This window comes from Papaver somniferum, unplaced genomic scaffold (genome assembly GCF_003573695.1).
Source record: "Papaver somniferum cultivar HN1 unplaced genomic scaffold, ASM357369v1 unplaced-scaffold_16, whole genome shotgun sequence".
NCBI classification, from domain to species: Eukaryota; Viridiplantae; Streptophyta; class Magnoliopsida; order Ranunculales; family Papaveraceae; genus Papaver; species Papaver somniferum.
Window position 1 is genome coordinate 1,501,864 of NW_020625486.1, and position 24,837 is coordinate 1,526,700.

The 24,837-nt window shown below is 37.8% G+C and overlaps 1 pseudogene; it reads left to right on the forward strand.

The window, feature by feature from the left end:
• The first annotated feature begins 4,580 nt into the window (after positions 1 to 4,580).
• LOC113337424 lies at positions 4,581 to 23,484 on the forward strand (annotated as a pseudogene).
• The last annotated feature ends 1,353 nt before the right edge of the window (positions 23,485 to 24,837 follow it).

Sequence of the window (24,837 nt, forward strand, 5' to 3'; positions counted from 1 at the left end):
GGTCGAAGCCGCTTCAACCCCTTACCAGCAAATTCAATGGAAGTACGTCTTTCAAGAGAAAATAAGCTCGGGATAATTACACCTGGGGAGTGCCAGCACAAGATGCCTTCACATCTCTCAACAGGTTTATTTCTAATATCAACATCATCACTATTGAAGATTTACGAGCCGCATAAAAATTCTCAACATGAAGATGTACATGTACATTAAAGACTCCAAAAATACAAATCGGGGATGTTTTCACGTATCTAGGCACGCCATCGTATCTGAAGTGTAACTGGGGACTGCTCATCGCATCCCATTCCATACAACCATACAAGATTTAGAAGACGATTCAAAAGATGTCTCTTGGAATGAAGTCCTTGAAGATATCCCAAAAAGCATCATACTTCAACATTGAGACGATGGCGCAATACTCAGTGACAAAAGCAACATGAATGAAGGATTATTATTATTCAATTAAGCCCCGACTCCAGCAGCATGAAATAAAAACTATTAAACATCAAAGAAGTGTCATCAACGCCAGGGAAAAGGGCGCCTTCATTAGAGTCTTTTCCAGAAGATGCTTCAACATCCTCTCAAGCCGCTTCGGCACGCTTTCGGGAAGCTACATGAACGTTCTCTTTGGGAGATGCTTCAACATCTTTTCCAGAAAATTGCTTCAGCAGCCTTTTTAAAGATATTCCTCATGATGGGGCTCGTCCACATCAGAGTCGAGAATTATGACGTCGTCATGAAAAGGGTATTCATGTTTATCCAGGAGTTCATGTTATGCTCCACCCTCCTTCACTTTAGGCGGGAAGCAAAAATTTCAGCACTAGCACTTGTTAGCTGAGATGCTTCACCACGCCTCCACTTTTTCTACATGCTACCGAAGCCAGGAAATTACGGACACGCTCTCGAACGATACTCAGATGTGCAAGGGACTTGGAACGCAGTTTAAGATCCCAAACAACAGTATGCCTAATCTACCTGGGCCGGCCGACATCATGCTAGGGGAACGCTTATATGAATGCCTCTTGAACGTGACATGTTTTAAAGATAGGCCAACCCATCTCTCTTGGTAACATCTAACTTTGTCTCATAAGTTTTACCTTTATTTGTCACCATCTAGTGCTTGCCCCGCAATAGTGTAACTATTACGTGCTAAGCAGGGGACTTAATGTTGATGGTGGATTTTAGTTCAGGGCTAAAATTATAAAACCATTATTCAATGCGCTATCACCATGCAAAGGGAAAGGCCGTTTAAGAAGTGATGAGTGCAGAAAACCTCCTCACTTTATTTGAAGCAATTCAATATATATACATCAAATCCACTCAGAATGGTGCAACAATCCCAAATATTCTGTGAATTCTGTTAGCATTATTAATTAATGCATGATTTGCCTAGTATTTTCCGTGCTATGTTCTCATCCGAACTCTCATCATTGACATGACATGACGATTAGGTGTTCACTCTCAGCAGAGTAGCATGAATCTCCCGAAGTGCCAATATTGAGATCTGCATGAAATACCCACATAGGCTACATCACTCTCTAACAAAGAGAATCTTGCATTGGCACACTTTTGATTAACGTTAGCTTAAGCAAACATGTTGAAATTCCTTAAGGAAAACCTAGACTATACATATCAGTCTCGGAAACGATCACAGACACATAAATTGGACGCGCAATTTAACAAGCCTAGCCAAACCCTGGCAGGAATGGGCAACCATCACGATGGCCATCGGCGGGCCCACCAATGTTCCGACCAATCGGACCTTGTCCAAACACCTCCAAGCACCGTCAAACGCCAACCCCAAGTAGGGTGGTCGCACTGCTAGAAAAGGAATTCGAACGAACATGGACTGTCCATAGAAGTCTCAAAAGTATCAAAGCCGTCCAACTTGGAAAGCTTGGTTGGACGACTTAGATTGCTCCATGAATGATCAGGGAAGTGCTAGCACGCACACCGCGGCCCCACTTTTCCCTCACTCGAACGATTTTCTCACGACGGGACCATAGAGCAATGAACGCTTTCCAAAACCATGGCAGGTGTGACGCTTCTAAACCCTAATTTGGGCCGCAGATGTACACTAACGTCTTAAATCAGTCACGACCATCCAACTTAGCCAGCCTATTTGGATGACTTAGATCGTATTTCTGATCATCAGTAAGGTACACATAAGTTCATCATCAGCCCAACATTGTCCCCACATGATCGATTTCCCCAAAGATACCCAATGACATGCCAAACCTCTTGGTTAAATTCGCGTGGACGTGGCGGTTTCAAAACCCTAATTAGGGTCTACGACAACGTGCATCTGTCGTAAATTGATTGTGACCACTCATCTTCTCCGGTCGAATTGAGAGGCCTAGATCCAATTTCTGATGAACCAGGAGGTGTAGGCATGCGCGCCGATGGGCCATTCCCATCCATGCCCGATCGATCCGTGTGGATTAGCACTAAGTGCTTGAAATTCGATTGGCCAAACAGGGGACCTTTGCACGCCCCTAAACCTTATTTTTTATCAACAACGGCAAACATGTGCCGCAACCCATCTCGTTCGTCCAACTTTTCCAGCTCGGTCGGACGACTTAGATCAAATACTAGGCTTTCAGTGAAGTATCTCAATGATCATCCGTCCACCACTTTGTCACAAGAAGCGATCGACCAGATGATGGCTCGTTCATGCGGCTTTCAAACGATCACCTGAAGATGGTTGGATATGCTGCTATTTTAAGATGCATAATCTGTGACTTATTCAATCAAGCTTTAAAACAACGATGCTTCATGCATATCGATTATTTTGAGCTGCTTGCTTAAAAGCGATGCATTACATACATCGAGCACGCACAATATTTTATGAATATCAACTCCATAAATAACTTAGTTATTTAACCTAATAGCACATCATGATATTTTTTGCGGCAGGTCCCACGACTTACCCACTCATTCGAGACATAAAACATGTCACAAACTGGGGGATACTTACAGGGGTATTGGTCTGGCGGTTTACAGCGTGCGGCGTGCAATGCGCCCATTACGAGAACGTGTTAGGAAAGATAGACGGTTAACATGACGAGGAAAGTGGGAAAGACGTGATCGTGTGACAATCACCATCCCAACACGACCCCACTACTCCATCACTTAACTTCTTCCACTTCCTACGAGATGAGGATTGCGTTCAAATGATTTGTATAAATAGGTTCTTCGACCTATTTTCAAACACACAAAAAACCAAGTCATGTTGTTAACACCATATCCAGAAACACCAAGAACTGATAGCTTACATTGTGCAAGCCAGTTCAACATTCTGATACAAGTCATAAACAACCAACACCTTCACAATCTCAAACACCTTCTTCCCTCCCTAAGATCAACCATTCTCCTTCGCTTTGTGACCTAAGTAAGTCTAGAACGACCATTCTTTGGTTTAGGATAGAATTGTACAGATTGATCCCTCGAATATAAAGTACTCCCATGCACTGCATTTGTTTAGGGTTTGGATTCGTTTCTCATCAACACACCCAAATTTACCAAAAATAGCTGATTCAGTTTTCACTCATAAACACCGTGTTACCATTAGATATGTTAGATGTGACGTCAGCAAATGGTGGGACTGATCCCAGTTATGTTACTGTTAAAAGGTAAAGCAGAATCAACAATAACTAGTGATTAATTTTGTGATTTATCATGGGATTATCCCAAACTTTGCTTCCGTTCTTCCCAATCCAGATACTCCATACTACAACAAGGGGAAAAGGTTTTGGGGCGCTATTTCTATATTTTGTGTATAATAATTTTCAATTTAGCATGACTTCTAAATATTATGTATTCTTATTATGATTACATTATCCACTTATTATCTATATTGCACTGGCCATAATTCCTACACATTTGATTTAGTCGATGCCTTTTCTTTAATCACTGGCATGGATGTTCTTTATTTTCCTGCATCATCTGTTTACATACATTGGTTTCCATTGGTGAGGTATTCTTTTGGGTATTTGTACTGATTTTGTTGTTCATTATCCACGTAGCTTGAGTATTTTCAGTTGCATCGATTATAATATTATTAAATGCTCTAATGTTCTTAGAAGAAGAAATGGTGTGATAATACGAAAAGTTCCTCTTTGAAACAAAAATAACGTAGGAGAAAAGATAATGATGAAAAAATATGTGAAGATATGTTTTTAGTTGCATACTTGTTGGGTGAATATATGTGAAATATTCAATAAGATTTCTTGACTAGATAACCAGCATTAAATCTAGTGTGTGCTTATGTCAGAATTCATGTATCTAATGGTAACCAAAGATATACACAAAGCAAAAATCCTTTTATCTTGGGTTTGATACCTCCCTATCCGACAGTGGCACCACTATTGAATTTCATTGGCAAAGTAAAAGATAGATTTTGTGTGGGACCATTGGCCCCCTAATTCCACACAAATCTTTTCATTCTAAATTTCTAATTTAATTAACCAAAAAAGAAAATAATTAAATAATAATAAAACTTCCTTTATTCTTATACCGTGGGACCCACAGCTAAAAACGCTGAGAAAATCGCAAAAGAAAGAAGAGAAAAAACAGAAGCTTGCCCTCTTCCTCCTGCTCCTCCGATATCCGCATTATCCGGGAAAAATGGTTCACGATTTCCGCCCTTCGTCTATAAATACGCGATGTTCTTATACTGGAAGCTTCTTTTTCTTTCTCATTTTCCAGTCTCCCCATTTTCTCCTTCTCTCAAAATTTCTCTCTCGCTCTGAAATTCTTCTTTTCTCTAGCTCAAGTTTTTCCTCACATCATCACCATCAAGCGTTTGATGAGAGTTTCAGTAGACGAAAAAGACGAAATTGAACCTGTAAGTCGTACTTTCAGTTGAAATTAATCTGATTTTACTTTCTCATTTTCTCCTCTTGAGATGATTTTTCAGATTTTTTTGGTGGATTTTGATAATTGGACTCTAGATCGATCTTAAAATGATTTTAGTGACTCTATTGAGTGATGATGATTATCGAACTTCATCTGATTTGAGTGTTTATCGAGATTTTTTTTTGACTAGGTTGATTTTCTAGGGTTAGTTTTCTGTTATGATTATGATGATGGCAATGTGAGATTCAGTAGACGAAATTGAACGTTTGAGAAGTCTCTCATCGATTGCGATTAGTGTTCTTTTCAGATTTTCTTGGTGCATTTTAGTTTGAGGTTTGATGAAGAAAGCTAGTTATCATTGTTAACAAATGCTGAAATTAGGCATTTATCTAGTAAGATCACCATCACTTGAAAGCTTTATTTTACTGTTATGTAGTTAGTTGTTAGATCCAAATCTCACTGCATGAATGTATTGTTAGCTTGCCGATTTCTTTTAGTGAGGAATTGATTCTTGGATTAGATATTGTTAGTTGTTGAGTTTCTTACAAATTATAGTATTATCAAATGCTACTATTTATAGATATTGTTGGTTGTTGAGTTTCTTACATATTATATTGTTATCAAATGCTACTATGAGTGCATGGATTAGATTGTTTAATACTAATAGTTGAAACAACTGAAAAGAATTTGTTTTAGTAAACGCCTGAATCTTGAAGTGGTCGTAATGTTTGTATACTAATTAAATTTTCGTTGGGTTCAGGTTTGATTTGTGGTTGACATCAAAAATCCGATCACATGAGAGCATTATTACCATAATGGCATCAAGGCAGCACGAACCCGAAGCATCAACGTCATCAGGTCCACGAGGTTTGGCCAATAGGCCGTCAACGAGTACTGCCACAACAAATTTCTCGTTGGAAGTCTTTGATAATGAAGTTGTGCCATCTTCGCTTGGTAGCATTGTCCCTATACTCCGTGTTGCAAGTGAGGTCGAACCTGAACGCCCTCGTGTTGCTTTTATTTGTAAGTGTCATCACTATACTTAACATACAAATTTTCCATAGTTAGTCTTTGTTTCTTTTATAATGTTGATTAAAGTTAGTTTACTGAAGAACAGTGTGTGTCCGAACTTTAATTACAAGGTCGATTATACGCGTTTGAGAAAGCTCATAGATTAGATCCGAAATCCATTGGTAGAGGTGTACGATAGTTCAAGACAGGTCTCTCCCAGCGATTAGAACGAGTAAGACATTTCTCTCTGCTCTCTTTTATGCTATATGTGCTGTCATTTTCAGTTTCAGTTTTGAACGGAAAAAGGAATATCTAGCAACACAATCTATCCAACAATAGATATTTCCACAACCTTGTACTTCATGGTTGAGGACCTCTGTTAAAATGTCTATGATTCGGTTATTACTTTTATTGCTGGAATAATTTATCATTCTTCACTGTTAATTTATTCCTTTAACTGCTCTGTATATTGTCAATAAGATTTGAAAGACTGGTTCAGTACAGTTGACACCCCCTCCAAATAAGCTCCAACATATAGTTGTTACCCAGCTGCTCAACATTTGCTTGTTTATCTTAATGTGCAATTCTTAGATCCAGATTAAGACTTTAAGTGAGCAACATAAAGTTATGTACAAGCGCAGTCATCGTTTGATATTTTTTGCTTGCATTGCTATTGTATATGATATATAGTCATGTAAAATTTGACTAATTAGTTTCTAATCAATTTAGTTAAATATAGGCATAGCTTTGACAGTTTTATTTACGGTTTGTCTGATTGATTGAGCAGGATAGGGTATCAACTCTCGCTACAGGGTTAAAAAGACTGATGAACGGGAAATTGAGAGCTTTTATCGGCAATACTATGAGCAGTATGTTAGAGCCCTAGATAAGGGGGAGCAATCTGATAGGTAATTTATGTTAAGTATGTCCTAGTTCTGTTAATTGGTGTGAGTCGTCTGATGACGACAGCCTTAAAAGGAAACGTAAGGTACTTTCATTAATGTATCTCATGCTCAAAAGGAAATCCATCAGGCTTCAGCACATCTAACAGGTTTTACCATATAAACCCATATGTCATTCTAATGGTTTGGCACAAAACAGCACTTCAAAATTCAATCTAAGCAACTTTGTCAATCCACGTGCATTGCCTCTATCCAGTCTGATGATAGACCATTACTGCAGTTTTCTTTTCAGCACGGTGAAAAATCCTCTAAAGTAGTATGCCTGTTGGAGTGATTTCCCAAGAATCACTCGAGGTTTGAGTATCCGAGTGACTTAATTTAGACTTACCCAACAGAAACTTATTTGTTGCAACAGTCAGCTATGATTTCGTTTGGAAAATGAACATAGTTAGCCTTCACTAACATCTAGCACTTGGTGACTCATCAGTTATCCAACTTACCAATTTTTGCAGAACTATGGATACTTAATTCGGCACATATAAGCAACTATTGGATGACTTTTTAATTGACACGTGGCCTACAGAGACAAACTTGGCAAAACATACCAAACAGCTGGAGTGCTTTATGAAGTGCTGTGTGGTGTTTCGAAGACTGTTTCTCCTGAGGTTCGTCCTTTTTCGGTGTTTTTCTTTTTTGAGACTTTCTTTTGTTATTTTTCTGCATATCTCAGATATTTTCAATTTTTGGCATATTTGGGGTGTTGCTTTTTGAGTAGATCATTGCTGCTGCTAAAGATGTCCATGAAAAGGAGGCAATCTATAGACCATATAACATTCTACCATTGGGTGCAGCTGGTGCATATCAGTGTATCATGCATCTTGATGAGGTACAAGATTCATTGGGTTCCTTCACCTGCTGGCAGTTAATATTGTTCTGTACTTTATTTTGGCTGTTTTATTTCTTTTTACCCCAGGTTAAGGCATCTGTTGATGCCCTTGGGTATACTCGTGGATTGAGATGGCCGTCTTCATTTGAGCAGCGTAGACAAGAAGTAGCAGAGTTGGACCTTTTGGACTGGCTAATTGCTATGTTCGGATTTCAGGTAAAAAGATCTGCATGCATATGATCAAATTTTTATTAACATGGATGAAACTTTTACATTAATCATTGTGTTTGCAGAAAGAAAGCGTTAAGAATCAAAGAGAGCATCTACTATTAATTCTTGTGGACGTTCACATAAGACTAGAGCCCAGGCCTGAACCCCTTAACAAGGTCTCTTCTTGTAAGACTTAGTATTCTCTCTCAACTTAGATTTAATTTTCCATGCATTTGTCACAATTTAAAGATGGCACTTTATTCTAGTCTGATGCATGCTATAGTAATAACTTAAGTTCCATGAACTATGCTGTTTCCATAAATTGCATAACGGTTTCCATCTTATGTAATTTATGTATTTACGCGTATCGTGGTCATACACTCTTTAGAGAGTCTGTCACTGAGGTCGACTCGTGAATGGTTGTTGTTTTTTACTTCTTTATGCGAATTGCGAAGTTAAAAAGGTAGAACGAGGTTCCACTCTATGTAAAAGCTGTTGTAACTTCTAGAGGTTGTAGTTTATCTGTTGTTCAATTTCAACTTATTTCTGTATTAAACCACTTGGACTTTCTTTAGCAGAACTCTGAATTGCATGCATTATCCTTCATCAACACCAAATCGATAATCCGTTTCCTTTCTCCTAACCTTTATGTTTGTGCAGCTTGATGGGCGAGCAGTAGATGCAGTAATGAACAAGTTGTTTAAAAACTACAAAACATGGTGCAAATTTTGGGAAAAAAGCACAGTTTGCGGTATGATTTAGTAAATTGTGTTTATTACCAACCTCTTCCACATATAGAATTTGACCTTCGATTCTTACAGGCTCCCTGAAGGACAGCAAGAGATGCAGCAGCGAAAAATACTCTACATGGGTCTTTATCTTCTTATTTGGGGTGAAGGAGCTAATGTTCGGTTCATGCCAGAATGCCTGTGCTATATCTTTCACAATGTGAGTGCAGCATTATGTGGTTCCCTTTCCGGTGCAAGTTATTTTTGCCTGGATAAATGTATTAAATTGCAAGATTTGAATGCATCTCCAGATGGCAAATGAACTTGATGGTCCGTTAGCCGGAGTTATCAGCATCGTAAATGGAGAAAATATCAAACCTTCGTATGGGGGAGAGGGTGAAGCATTCCTCAGAAAGGTTATAACACCAATATATCGTGTAATTGATAAAGTAGGGTTCTATGAAATATGTCAATTTAACCATCTGGCTTCCATTTGTATGACGAACTAATGATGTTCATTATCCAGGAATCCCAGAAAAGCAAAAACGGAAAAGCCCCTCATTCAGCCTGGTGTAACTACGATGATCTAAATGAGTATTTCTGGTCTGTATAGAATTTGATGAATCAAGAGTGAAACTAAACTTGAATTTCCTCTAACTGGTTTAATAATTGTGTTTGTAACATATTTTCAGGTCAGCTGATTGCTTCTCTTTGGGCTGGCCCATGCGTGATGACGGTCATTTCTTCAAATCAACGCGAAATAAGGCATGTATCATCTTCCTTTCTAGTTATCGGCAGCTATGACTTGATCAAGTTTTCATTTATCCTTTTTGGATCAGTCAGAGAGAATTTGCTTTTTCTTTTTGGTACATTTTTGCTCCTGAGGAATCTTCTGACCACTATAAAACTGATTGCCAGGGGAAACAAGCAACTCAACAAGAATCTGAAAGCACAGGAAAATCTTATTTTGTTGAAACAAGAACATTCTGTCACATATTCAGAAGTTTCGATCGGTTGTGGACCCTGTATTTGTTGGCACTTCAGGTATTTTTCATATTTGGGTGGTAAGCTTCACAATGTTGCTTGTCTCTTAGCATGAGAAATCACCAAATTTTAATTGGTTGTAATTCTTAGTTGATCATGGTATGTACTTACTGGTGCTGATAGATGTCTGGCAAGGATATGCTATTAGCTTACATGTCTTTTAACTTTTGGTTGCTGGCTATGATAATTGTTGCATGGCGTGGAAGTTCACCATCAGATATATTTGAAAAGGATATGTTGTATCATGTTTCTAGTATATTCATCACAGCGTCTTTCTTGCGCTTCCTTCAAAGTAAGAATGCATACAAGATTCAAACAGTTGTTTATGTTTCTAGGTTGCAGAGATATGACTGTCTTTTTTTTCCTTCCAAATTCGTATTTCCGAGTCACTAAATAGTTATTTTTCACGCACCAGTATACAACAATAAAATAGTAAAATACCGTCAATCATGTTAGAATAAGCTCTTCTCGTATGGCTGTAGTTAGTTTAGTGTAGGGAAAACTAGGCGAGGAACTCTGATCAAATTAGGTAATGGAAGGTGCAACATGCAGTTACACTCTTATTTGGTCCAGCGCGTTGCTATGTTTCATCAATGAAGAATCGTGAAATCAGCCAGCATCTTTGAAGGAGGTCTATACAGCACCTCTAATTCGGGATCGCTTAAAAGGTGTTCCAAGTGTTCAAAGTAAACTGTGTAGTGGTCCTATCTTAGTTCATCTTCTAAAATTTGATTTTATGATCCACTTAAAAGCTGAAATTTGGATACACAGTACGAGCTGCTGATTTAGTATTGGAAATGCTATTGAATACTGGACAGAGTTGGAGGTGTTCCTTAGAATCCACAAATTTAACCTGTAAAATGCTATTGATGTACAAAATAAATCACTCTGGTCTGCAGAGTATGTGATGGCTTTGCTAGAAATCCAAAACCTTATCCTGCTCTCTTGATGGAAAAATGACATATCAAAATTTAGTTTCTGTTTGCCGTTCTTATACTAATGTTCTTATTTCCTATGCTTCTGTTGTTTGCTCTTACCTTATGTTCTACTTTTATTCAAGAATCGATGTTTAAATTCACCTGTTCCATTTCTAAGTCGTTGAATAGATGTAGAAAGTATGACACCAAATATCTCGTCGCTTATTTTACCTATGATTCTCATATTCCATTTCTAGATTCTTTTTATAACCTGTGATTGTAATTGTGTATCACTATTGGAGTTTGCTGGATTGCTACTAATTCACTGATCTCTTCCTCCTTTCATGTGATGTCAGGTGTTTTGGACTTCATTCTGAACTTCCCAGGCTACCACAGGTGGAGGTTCAGTGATGTGTTGAGAAATCTTCTAAAAACAGTGGTTAGTCTTGGGTGGGCAGTTGCCCTTCCTGTTTGCTACATGCAATCGTTCTCCGTGGCTCCCGAAAGAATTAAAGACATGCTGACGTGGTTTCCTCAAGCGAAAGGCATACCAGCTCTATATATGATGGCTGTGGCTGTATACTTGCTTCCGAATATACTTGCAGCTGCATTGTTTTTTTTTCCAATGCTTCGAAGGTGGATTGAAAACTCAGACAGGCATATGATTAGGTTTCTTTTGTGGTGGTCACAGGTATGCCAGTTCGTCTTTCTTTTTCTTCTCTTGACTTGATTCTTTCATTTGTTCATCTCATAGGTATACTGAACGTGTGACGCAAAAGGTTACGTTTCTTTAGTAGAAAACTGACTTGTTTAACTGGAATAGGACTTTTTAGAACGTTCAGTAACTTGCCATAGAAATTTATGAAAGAGTAAGATGGAACTCGTGAATGTGCATAAATGGTAGCTTAGGTATCTGGGAGACTCGGACTTATCTCGAGAGTCTTGGCCGCTCATGTTGTTTTAGTTTTTAGTTATGATTCTGATTAACAACACACAGGTGCCTTCATAGAGTCAAAGCAAACTATATCTCTTTGCGCTATTGTGGAAGTTGGTGTTACGTTAGTATATTGTCTGCTCGAATACTTTACTTTTTTCCTTTATTACGTTGTTTCATTGTGTTTCTTTGCAAGGCTGCCAAATGAATGAATTCCCGTAGAACACTTTTGTACAACCTAGCAGTATAAAAAGTTTTAGGGAACTTTAGAAGGCACTAGCTCGCGTACCAGGTCAATATGAAAGTGCATTAAATAAGAAAGTTGAAATGAGTAAATTTGGTGTGTCTGACCTGACTAAACATATATGACTAAAAAGCCGCCTAAATTGTAACCATGTCCAAGGTGTCTCATTCCTTTATACAACTGTGAAACTTGAGAATGACTTTATGAGATAAATTTGTTAACAATTAATACTAGACTCAATTTGTTCCACAATTTTGTCTTAAATCTCGTTCTAGTATTATTTGTCATTATTTTAGCATTGTTGTGGACTGAAAAATGATCTCTTTTGGAACTCATTACACTTTTTTTTAATGATTCTCATTTTAATCCTTGCTAAATGTGGAATTTGAATCGGTCTCTATTCAGTACTTTTCTACCAAGAGAATATGCATAAGTATATGTTCTCGCTACTGTTTTGACATATTGGGTTTATCGTTGTAATGTAATAATTTTAATATTATGTTGTCCTTTAAGACATGGCCCTAAGGTATTGTCATGTACAATGTTCACCTTTAAGTGCTCAAACTTTAAGTACAGTTGGTAGTGTGCATCTTGTTCTGTTTTGATACATTAGCTGTTATTGTTGATCATTTCGTTGACTTACGTACATCCAAGAATTTACGTGGGAAGAGGAATGCATGAAAGTCAGATTCAACTTATCAAGTGAGTCTTAAGATGCACACTTGTAGTCGCATATTTTCGATCTGGTATGAGTTGGATTTATATCATGTTATTTTGGTTCAAATTTACCTGCTGTCTCTTTGAAGGTATACCATTTTCTGGTTGCTACTTCTATCTTCAAAGTTAGCCTTCAGTTACTACATCCAGGTGAGTTTTCGCTAAACGTTTTTAATTTCTTTAAAGTCTTTAGAACAATTTAATGGTCACTAAGAAGTTAGTGTCTTGTTAAAAGTGAACTTTAATTAGGTTTCTTGTTTCATTCATCTATGCCTTTCAGATTAAGAATTTGGTGAAGCCAACAAAAGATATTTTAAATATTCGCCATGTTCAATATGCTTGGCATGGAATTTTTCCTAATGGTATAGTATTTAATTTCCCACAAATTCATGAATACACCTTCGAGTTTTTATTAATGCCTTTCTTATATTGTGGTAAATCATAATCCTTTCTGGTCAATGCAGCTATCCCCAATTATGGTGCAATTGTGGCTCTTTGGGCTCCGGTTATTTTGGTAATTTTAACTTTGTTACTAAGATTTAAATTTTCAATAGTTTATTTTGATTCAGTTTGCGGCGAATGGCTACTTCTTTTTTGTTAGATAGATGTTCTCATAAGCGTGTTCTATGTAGGTTTATTTCATGGATACTCAGATTTGGTATGCCATATTCTCAACTTTGTATGGTGGGTTTGTAGGAGCTTTTGATCGTCTCGGTGAGGTAATAGGTTCCAGCATAAATAAATAATACAATTATTGTTTGATAGAAATTAAACGGAATGTCGATTTACACATTGTTGGAGTACTAAATACTAAGGAATGGATACCATAATATGGGAGACATACATCCTCATCATTTTACACTGTTTGCTATTTCTAAGGGAAATTAGTGTGCTTTCGCACTTTAGTCAGAAAGATCTTATCTTAATAGCTCGATATATGCATTTTCATTTCTGATTTTATTTTTTTTGTTAACCTGCTTTTCATTTGCCTTGTCATAGATAAGAACTCTCGGCATGCTAAGATCGCGTTTCCAATCTTTACCTGGAGCTTTCAACGCAAATTTGGTACCCTCAGACATGAGTCGAAAAAGGGGTTTCTCTTTGTCAAAGAAATTTGCTGAGGTTGTATTTCTTGTTTACGAAACTAATTATTCAGCAAACAATATGGTGAATAATGTCCATATCTTTGTTTATGTGGTCAACCTACTTGTTTAGGTTCCAGCAAGCAGGAAAACTGAAGCAGCAAAATTTGCTCAGTTGTGGAATGAAGTCATTGGCAGTTTCAGGGAAGAGGACCTCATAAATGATAGGAAAGAATCCTAACCATGTCAGAGACTCAAAAGTTTCTATGTGTACATATTCAACTCTTTGGTTTTAATATCAACTTAAACTGATCTTGGTTTTGCTATCGGTTCAGGGAGATGGATATGTTGCTAGTTCCCTATACATCTTACCCCAGCTTAAAAGTAATACAGTGGCCTCCCTTCTTGCTTGCTGGCAAGGTTGTTTCTCTCGCCTGTGGTTTTTATTTGAAGTCGTCCAGCTGTGGTATTTACTGCTGGTACTTAATTTTGTTGCAGATTCCGATAGCATTGGAATTCGCAGTTAAATTCCAATCCAGAGACACTGATCTTTGGAAGCGTATATGTGCTGATGAATATATGTAGTGTGCTGTGATTGAAGGATACGAGCTTCTTAAGCGCATCCTGGATCTCCTGGTTGTTGGGGCGAATGAAAAAAGGTAACTTTTGTTTCCTTACACTTTTGAGACTTCCGGGTGTCTTCTTTATGAATTGTTACCATAATTAATTACTAGTATAAAAACGAGATCAACCGAGATCTACATTGTTCACTTTGTACTGTTGTCGGCTAGTTTGAGGTAATTCACTGCGGTCAGATGTTTCTGGTTAGCTTATTCCATGTAACCCTTCTTATTACGGTCCTCTTATTCCTGGATGAGGCCTGGTTGGAGATGCTTTATGGGTCAATATATAAAGAGGAAGTTTCTTTGTCATCTTGATGAGAATCATTCCTCTAAGAACATCTCCATATGAATCCGTCAAGCTGGAGTAGCGGAAGTGTATGCATTGTTTTAATGGTCGTTAAGGAAAAGTAGCATGTTATCCCACCAATCGATGTAGTTCTTTGATATGGGTGTATGCTCCCGAGTGTGAAGACCATCAAAACATGTGCATAGGGCTCATATGAATAAGAAATTTCTTTCATTTTCTGTTATTTTCAGTTTCATCCTGAAATTGTACTCTTCAGACATCCAGGTTTATTAATTGACATTATTTGTTTATCTCGTAGCAGGACTATAGATGGATGCAACTTGTGTTTAGTTTTAGAGTTTTAGATATCTTAGTGTATTTTTGTGGAAGGAGCGACGGAAAAGGGATTTAGAAACAAAGAGTAGTAGAACAACTTCAGTATCAATATACTTGAGGACTAATGATATAAAGATTTCTCTTAAGAGTATAGCAATCAGTTATTTGATTATGCGCGTTTGTTCAGTGTTTCAGTATTAAAATTTCTCATACCATTTCTATTAAACAGGATTATAGGTACTATCATAAATGACATTGAAAGTAACATAGAGAAGAATACATTACTTGCAAATTTCAGAATGAATCATTTACCCGCTCTCTGCGAGAAATTTGCTAAGCTTGTGGAGATTTTGGTGAGTCATCTTAGAACGTTTAATTTGGTATACCTTTCCTAGTTTGTTTTCCACTTCTGTGAGTTTATACATCTGCACGCTGTTTTCTTTTTCCTTTTGTTTGTTTCAGAACGAGGGTGACCAATCAAAACGAGATGTTGTGGTATTATTACTACAGGACATGTTAGAAGTAGTTACCCGTGATATGATGGTTACTGAGATTCTGTAGGTGACTTGTGTTTCTTTCCTTCAGTTGGTTTATAATTACAGATGGTATGCTTTACCAAGCTAACTTTAGGTTGCTTTCTCCGAATTATTTTACAGTGAATTGGCTGAACTTGGTTACACTAACAGAGTTCAGCTTTTCGCTGTGATTGACCCAATACCCGCTATTGTGTTTCCGCTAGTAGCAACGGCACAATGGCGAGGGCAGGTACAGAAAATGACATAGCTCTATCTCACTCTCTCTTTTCTACCATCAGTGTCATCGTAATAAGATGACATAGCTCTGATCACTTTGTTTCAGATAAAGCGTCTCGTACTCCTTTTGACAGTGAAAGAATCTGCACTTAAAGTTCCAACTAACCTTGAAGCACGTTGAAGGATTGCGTTCTTTACAAATTCTTTGTTTATGGAGATGCCACGAGCTCCCTGAGTTCGTAAAAATGCTCTCGTTCAGGTTTTAATTGTATTGCTATTGACACAATTAGCTTCAGCCATATTTCTGTAGTCACTTCTCCTCGGTTTGAATCGTATTCCTATTGACACAATTAGCTTCAGTCATGTTTCTTTAGTCACTTTTCCTTATCACATCAGAAGATGTGGTATAGCACATCATATTATAGGCTTCATAGAAGGGGTATATCAACTGTTAGTTTTCTTAATTACAATCATCATTTTGAGGGGTTGCGAGTTCTCTAATAATATTCTCATTCTTATTCCTATTTTGAATTTATGGTGTCAGTGTCATGACTCCTTATTATAGCGAGGAGACGGTGTACTCTAAAAGTGACCTTGAGTTGGAGAATGAAGATGGTGTATCCATTATCTTTTACTTGCAAACAATCTTCCCAGGTATGAAGTGTTATCAGATAACAAAAAAGAATTGACAGTGTGACTTACCTTAACTACTTTTCACAGTTATAGTGTTTGTGATTGGTATCACTAATGTTATCTTGGCTGTTACTTGATTCTTCAGATGAATGGAACAACTTCATGGAAAGGCTCAAATGTAAAAAATCGAGCGAAGTGTGGGAAAATGAAGAGAACATCTTGCATCTTCGACACTGGGCATCTCTGAGAGGACAAACACTGTTCAGAACTGGTAGCTAAACGCACTTGATTCTTCTTCTTTTGAATCCTTATAATACCTACCTTCTGAATCTTTTCTTATGAACTATGTTGGTGTTTCAGTTAGAGGCATGATGTACTACCGGCGGGCTTTGAAGCTTCAAGCCTTCCTTGACATGGCTGATGAAAGTGGTAAGCGAACAACCACATCTTCTACAAATTTATATGTTTGACAAAGTTTGAAGTGCCTAATAAGTTGATGTATTTGAACTTCAGAAATTTTGGAAGGCTACAAGGCAGTCTCCATTCCATCAGAGGAAGAGAAAATGAGCCAGAGGTCCCTCTTTGCTCAACTAGAGGCTATTGCTAACATGAAGTTTACGTATGTTGCTACTTGTCAAAATTATGGGAGTTAGAAGCGAAATGGAGATCGCCGTGCAACAGACATTCTGAATCTGATGGTTAAGTATGTTCTGCGTCAATAAGTCAATTCCTGTTGAAACTTGAAAGGGCTCTCTTTTTCTTCAGAAGCTAATATTTGGTGCTTTCTCATACAGTAACCCATCTCTCCGCGTAGCATATATTGATGAAGTTGAAGTAAGCGAAGGTGGCATTCTACAGAAGGTCTATTATTCCGTGTTAATCAAAAGCTGTTGATAACCGTGACCAGATAATTATCCTTTAGTGTCATATTCTCTTCCACTGGCTTGGGAGACTGAACAAAGAAACAAATGTATCCATGATGTCTAGCATCATCATTTCACCTTTTTAAGCTACAAATTTCTTAAAGTGATTTCCCTTTACTTGAACAATGAATCAAGTTCAGATGCCTAGTCAGCAAAAGTGAACTCCACCTTGATGAAGAGGTCGTTTTATCCAATGGTGAATAAGTTGTAGTTTTGGTATTATATATCATGCCCTTTTTTAAATATTTTATGGGAATACAAGTTATAGTGTTTGGTACACCATATATTGTGCATGATATCTCATTACATTCATGGTCTCGCGGAATAAGTATCACACTAGTTACATATAATTACGGAGGAGATCTTAACTCAGTGTGTGAGACTAATTCGTGGTTTTAAATTTTTTCTGAATTTCCAATCTCTAAAATAGAAATTGATTGGTCCGGCTTTTTGTTCAGATCAGTCTTGACCCAATTTTGATGGTGAAGGTTCTAGGTTTCTTTTGTTTTGGAATTTACTGATATAAATGGTTATGTAGTACCTTCTCAAATTGTTTTGTCATTATCTAGTTTGTGCATAATATTTTTGGTAGAGATGACATTACAAAACATGGCTTTTCAGATCTCCTGTTCTAAATGATTACTCCCAGTGCAGCTCTTGTCAGTTTCTCATGGTTTATTTTTTTTCAAAAAGGAAATTTACCGCATAAGATTTCCGGGGCCAGCAAAGATAGGGGAAAGAAAGCCTGAAAACCAGAATCATGCTATCATTTTTATCAGAGGAGAAGCTCTTCAAACCATTGATATGAACCAGGTAATTCATGTTGCAAGTAACTTAATGTAGTGTGCTTTAATGTGTTTTCCGCAGCTAGTTTATGTATTTGATCTGTATTGTAGGACAATTATTTAGAAGAGGCTTTTAAAATGCGCAATCTCTTGGAGGAATTCAATGAGAACCATGGAGTGCGTCCGCCTACAATTCTAGGTGTTCGTGAGCACATCTTCACTGGCAGGTTGATTGAGTTGGTTAGTTCTTAATAATATGCCATGAAGTTGCTTAAGTCCTTTGATTTGAGTTATCTATAATCGTCTTTATTTGACATGGAATGCAGTGTTTCTTCATTGGCGTGGTTTATGTCCAACCAGGAAACAAGATTCGTCACTATTGGTCAAAGAGTTCTAGCCAGACCATTAAAGTGAGTTTCATCTGTAATTATCCTTGTGAAGCACTATTAGTCTCTCCTGCCACTTGCCATTAAAGTACATTCTTTTTCTTCTATATTTTTTGACTGAAGGGAATTTTCACTAGATTGATTGCCATCAACCTGAGTGGTGCACTTAAGGAAATATTTTTGTTCTCTCTTATTATGCCAACTATATGTATGCTAATGATGGATTTTGATTTAGCCGTTATCATATTTGTGCTTCCTATTTTAGTGTAATATCCCATGTGATTACAGGCTGATTGTTTAAACTTTTGTCCTGTCGACATAAAAGCAGGTTCCGCAGTAGGTGTTTGCACAAATTACTAATACTTGTGTGTACTTGCACAGTTGAACTTGGTAGTGTAGACTTTATAGCATAGTAATGTAGGATAATATCATCCCTGTACCTTGAAACAATGGCGATCTAAAAATACAAATTAAGGCTGAAAATTAAAGCATATAATAAAAGAGAGAGTGCACGCAGTATAAACATGATGTCTTTCTGCATTTCTGTGCCTGAGACCTTTATACTGTTTTGACATGAACACATACACGCAATATAGGTAATATCTATTCCACAGTTGTCTCTTCTGGTACTGGTATTTTACTCAGTCGTCCTTTGTAGAGTTTGCTTTGTTCCCTTGGTCATGCTCAATCTGTAAATTATCTCTTGGTGTGGCTAGCTGATTGGGGTGATGAGTAATATCCATCTATTGCTTTGTTAGGACATTTTAGATCTTTTTCGTTTCTTTCTTTGTGTTCCTAGTTTTGAATATCCTTATTCTGTGGTTGTGACAGGGTTAGGTTCCATTATGGGCATCCCGGCGTTTTTGATAGAATATTTCATATTACTCGAGGGGGCATCAGCAAGGCTTCCCGGGGTATCAATTTGAGTGAAGACATCTTCGCCGGTAATACATTCTGTCCTTTTCATCAGCAAGGCCTCTCTAAAATACTTCTTCTGTTCCAGATGCACTCAAACTATTTTTTTTAAGGTGGCCGTACTCGCCTTTAACTCTGTCCCATTTTCCTTTCAGGATACAACTCAACTTTAAGACGTGGAAATGTTACCCATCATGAGTACATTCAGGTTGGGAAAGGACGAGATGTTGGGTTTAATCAAATTTCACTCTTTGAAGCGAAAGTTGCATGTGGTAATGGAGAGCATATTCTTAGCAGGGATATCTATTGGTTGGGGCACAGATTTGACGTGTTCCGCATGATGTCCTGTTATTACACAACAGTTGGGTTTTACGTCAGCTCAATGGTAAAAGTGTTTTCAGCCTGATTACAGTTAACACAATTTAGCAGTACTTTAAAGCTGAGTTAAACTAATTCTGGAATGGATGAATGACCAAGTTAGTCTTTACAACTGCATCTTTCAGTTGCCTTGAGCATAAGGAAACTATATAAGCACGCAACATAGGAGCAAGGTGTTTTATGCTTCTTTAAAGAAACTTCACCTTTTTATTGAAATTAGTTAGATAGATCTGGTAGTTTTCCACTATAATTTTCTGGAGTAAACATGGATGCAGAACAAACGAATTCCCTTTCTTAAACCCAAAGTTGTTCTTTTATTGTGTCAAAGCTTCACCAAACAACGAGACGAAATTCTAGAAGTTCCCTAATAAACATAAGTTTTTTGTCATGAATGTAAAATGAGCTCATAACACATAGTTCTCTACCCAAGCCTGATTTTTACTGTTACACCATAGTGTAAAATATAGGAGCACTATCTAGATTTGACTGCAGTAAATTTGTATCTGTGGACTTCTTGGTAAGATGCCCAATTAAGTTTTAAGCTTTGGCAACTAATATCTTTTGTGGTAATTCATGGTTTAGATGTAAGTAGCAAAAAAAAAAAAAAAAAAAGGAAAAAGATACACAGAAGAAAAGATCAAAATATAAAGACCACTCTCTTTACCTTTCGTCTCTTATGCCAGTATGTTTATCTATTGTGTTGCTTGTGCAGATGGTGGTGATTGTAGTTTATGCTTTCTTGTATGGGAAACTATACTTGTCATTGAGTGGACTAGAGCAGTCGATAATGAACTTTGCTCAAGTCAGGCATGATTATCCTCTAGAGGCTGCCATGGCATCACAGTCCCTTGTTCAGATAGGCCAGCTTATGGCGTTGCCTATGGTGATGGAGATTGGACTTGAGAGGGGTTTTAGAACTGCCATGAGTGACTTTATCATCATGCAGCTTCAGCTTGCAGCTGTGATCTTCAGATTTTCCCTTGGGACAAAGACCCATTATTTTGGACATACTGTACTGCATGGTGGTGCGAAGCACAGGGCCACTGGAAGAGGTTTTGTCGTTCGGCATGGGAAATTTGCTGAGAACTATAGGATGTATTCAAGGAGTCATTTCGTGAAAGGGTTGGAGTTGGTATTGCTGCTGGTTGCATATGGGATATATAGTTTCGCCACTTCCGAGTCCCATGGCCACAGTTACATGTTTTACACGGCCTCGATCTGGTTCTTGGTCATATCTTGGTTGTTCGGACCGTTTCTTTTCAACTCTTCGGGATTTGAGTGGCAAAAGATAGTTGATGACTGGGATGATTGGTCCAAGTGGATAAAGACTCCAGGAGGTCTTGTGTTCCAGCAAGCAAGAGCTGGGAATCATGGTGGGAAGAGGAACAAGATCACCTCCATTTCACTGGGTTCTCATGCAGGTTCTGGGAGGTTGTTCTTTCCCTTCGTTTCTTTCTATTTCAGTATGGGATTGTGTATCATTTACATGTCTCCAACGGAAATAAAAGCATAATTGTGAGTATTATTTCTGACAACTCCTCTCTTGCGTATTTATTTGCAATGATGAGGACCATGAGATTCTGCTTTTAAAGTAGTAACTACCATGTTTATATTCCTTTTTCAGGTATTTGGTCTCTCTTGGCTGGTTATCGTTGCTGTGATGATCATCTTGAAGGTGAAGTCTGAAGTCTGTATTCTAAAATTGTTCTCAACAACATATTGATTTCTTCTATGAGTGCTGATTGTGAATGTACTTTTCTACTTTCCCGGGCTACTCAAATTAGATGGTGTCAGTGGGTATGAGAAGGTTCAGCGCAGATTTTCAGCTGATGTTCAGACTGCTAAAGGCATTGATGTTCATTGGATTTCTAGTGACGGCTAGCATCCTCTTTATGTTTCTGAATCTTACAGTTGGTGACATCTTCGCGTGCCTTCTTTCTTTCACGCCAACGGGATGGGCCCTATTGCAGGTAATGCCTTCCCCTCCCTCTCCCCCCATCCCTAGTTACAGAATACTATTAATAAAGACATGTAACTTGACCTCTTACCATATTCAAATCTTGATGCCAGCAAAGCATTATATCTCTGTCATAAAAATAAAATGAATTCGTTCTTCTTAAATAGAAATGGAATTATTAGCTTTGCACAGTTGCATACTCTCTGAACAAATTCCACACTGATACTGGTGGGCAAAGCAAGAAAGTCATACTGTGTTTTAATAGATAGACTTTGTTGGTGCTTGCTTTTGGAGAGAGGTCACTTCTTACTGGAAAACTAAAGAAAGTAAAAAGAAAAGGCTAAAATACTAAGATACAGAGAAGGGAAGAAAAGATGTGAAGGATAGATATTGGTCTTTCTCATCCGTGAATAATCCAGCACGGCCAGCCATGAATCCTCCACCCAAAGGATGCTGAACATTGTAAGACTTGCAAAAACAGCAGCCATTGTTTTTATCTCCTGAAATTGAGTCTGTTGGCCCCATGCCTTTGCAAATCTTGACACAACGTACCCCGCTGGTAGTTGTCAGTTCGGCAAAAAACATCTCCTCTGGAGCATCAGCAGCATTAGTCTTCTTAGCCGTGAAGTCGATATGGTGAAGAAAGCATGGCGCAAGAAGTCTGTTCTTTCGTTATAAAAATTAATGGCATCAGTTGCATATGGCCCTACGTAATCTTGCCGTTGTTTATGGAGGTCAATAGTTGCTGAAAAATATGGTGAAGATCCTTTGGGGTGGTGTACTAACATCTCCAAAAACTCGTACGGTTGTAATGTATCGAAGGGCATTCTGAAGTTTATGGAGTTATTTAAATCTAATTATAAGATGAAGGTGGGCAGTGGTAGGAAGACTTGTTATTGGGGAGATCGTTGGCTCACAGACGTTCCACTTGTCTTTGCGATCACAACGTCTAAAGGGATGACTGTGGCCCAAGTTAGAACATTCTTAGATGGTGCCGTTTCGTGGGACATGGGAATCAACAGGAGAGTTCAAGACCATGTGGTCGGAGAGATAAGCTCCCTCCTTGGTTTGTTAGATGGTTTCCTTTCGGAGGGCTGTAATGATGAAGATTATAGAGTGTGGATGGGCACTAACACAAATGGGAAGTTTACTGTGAAGTCGTGTTATTTTTGGCTGATTTCCGACTGTCCGTCTCGGGAGAGGTTCGTCCCTCCTAACAAGATTTACTAAGGTTAGTTTCTTCATGTGGGTGACAATTTTGGAAAAGATTTCAACTCAAGACTTAATGTGTAGGAGAGGTTGGTATAAAGAATGGGTGAATCATTGTTACATGTGTGTACGGGATGGCGAAACAGCTAACCATCTTCTCGTACATTGCGATGTGGCGTGGCGTATTTGGGGCATTTTTCTTAAGGATTGGAACATCAAGTGGGCAACTCCCCCTGACATTATAACTCTAATCTCTAGTTGGCCTACTAGATCTAGCTCGAGGAGGAATGGATTGGTGCTTCCTGCTGCTATCATTTGGAATTTATGGGAGGAAAGGAATCTAAGGGCCTTCCAAGGTGTCAGTAAGGAGGTGATGGTATTGTGGATGTAGTGAAGCTGACGGTGGCGTACTGGTTGCATAACAGAGGGGTTTTCAAAGGAATTTCCGTGGAGCAATTCATTATCAGTTGGGATGATGTCGTCTTTCAACCTCCATAGGACAGTTCCTGGAGGCTTTCTAGCTGTGGTGCTTAGAGAATTTTGGGTTTGGGTTTGTGTTCGTTTATTCTGTGCTCTCCTGGCTTTGGTTCTTGGTTTGTGTTTGTTCTAGCTTAGGTGCGTCGTTTTTTTTCCCTTTGTTGCAGTGGTGTTTTGGTCCTTGTGGGTGGCTTTTTGGCCTCCATTTTTATTTTTATTTTTTCTTTGGTCGAGTGAGCTTAAGCTCATACATCATGTACTTTGGCTCTACCTCAATAAATTTTTAATTTGTCGATCAAAAAAAAAAAAAAAAGAACTGTCTGAGGCATGAAAACAGTTTTGAGGCGAAATAGGGGGTGCAACCAAGGAAAACTGGGCTTGTAAATATAGGAAAATTTGTTATGGGCCTAAATAGGCTTTGGAGCCAGCTGGGGCAGGGGTGCAAGTGCAACCCCTTGCAATGGGCTGGCTCCGCACCTGCCACCTAAAATATTCTACATAATATTGCATACTGAGGTTATCAAAGTAAGTTTAACAATAAGCATGATTTCTAAAATCGAAATAGATTCAATCACTTGAAAAACTTACAACAATACCATGCACTCCGTACAAAAAATTGAATCATTATTTTTGGGGTTGGGAGCTCAAATTCTACGGAAGATTTTTATTTACACAATACTAGTTGTTAAATTGAAGAGCCCTTGGCTTCCCAGCAGAGTCAAGAGCACGCAGTGGCTTTGCTTCTGTAACTTGAGCTATGACAGATACAAAATAAGGAGTCCCATTGGATTAAATGTGATTTTAGTACTAATTGGATGGTGTAGTGCACTCAAAGGAAGTAGTCAATGGCTTCATTCTAAAGTTGGATATTTGGCATGAGTTCTATTACACATCGTAATTTTTACCGACTCTAAAGGGCTACATTGGATACCCATCTCTTTGCGTGTTTATTAAATACGACCTTTAACTACACCGTTGACCAATATTGATCTCTTATATATATATAATCAATCATATATATTTTCGTTATATTATTTTTAAACATCACTTTCGACTATTAAATAAAATATCCAACTTAGATATCTTTTTTTCTTCTAATTATGTGGTTTCCTTTATTATTAATTTTCAGTTCATTGTTACTATTTTTTATTAGTAGATTTCAATGAATTAAAAAGCAAGACATGAAAGATTATTGACAAGTGGATAATATAAAGTAAAGTAAATCAAGAAAGTGCATGTATATAACCTTGAATAATTATTTATTGGCTCTTAAAGTTCAATTTACAATTTTAAGAACTTACTAGTTTTAAGAACTTACTAGAAATCCATGTCCATCAACATCAAGTATACGATCAAATCTATGTAATAAAAAAAGTTAGGATGAGTCTTATTAATTGTACATATCAAATACTTAATCCAACATTACCAATTGCTTAATTTGTTGCACGGGCATGTAACGTACTTACTCTTAGGATCCACATTCGATAAGGAAATCTTGTAAACATCCATAAAGACCATAACTATTGGTGTCTAAGTAACAGAGAATGCTCAACGGAGGATTTGAAGTATGTAATAAATTCTATATACATACGCATGGTTGAACCACCTTACTATAACTTTTGTTGTTGTTGTTTTGGATATATATATA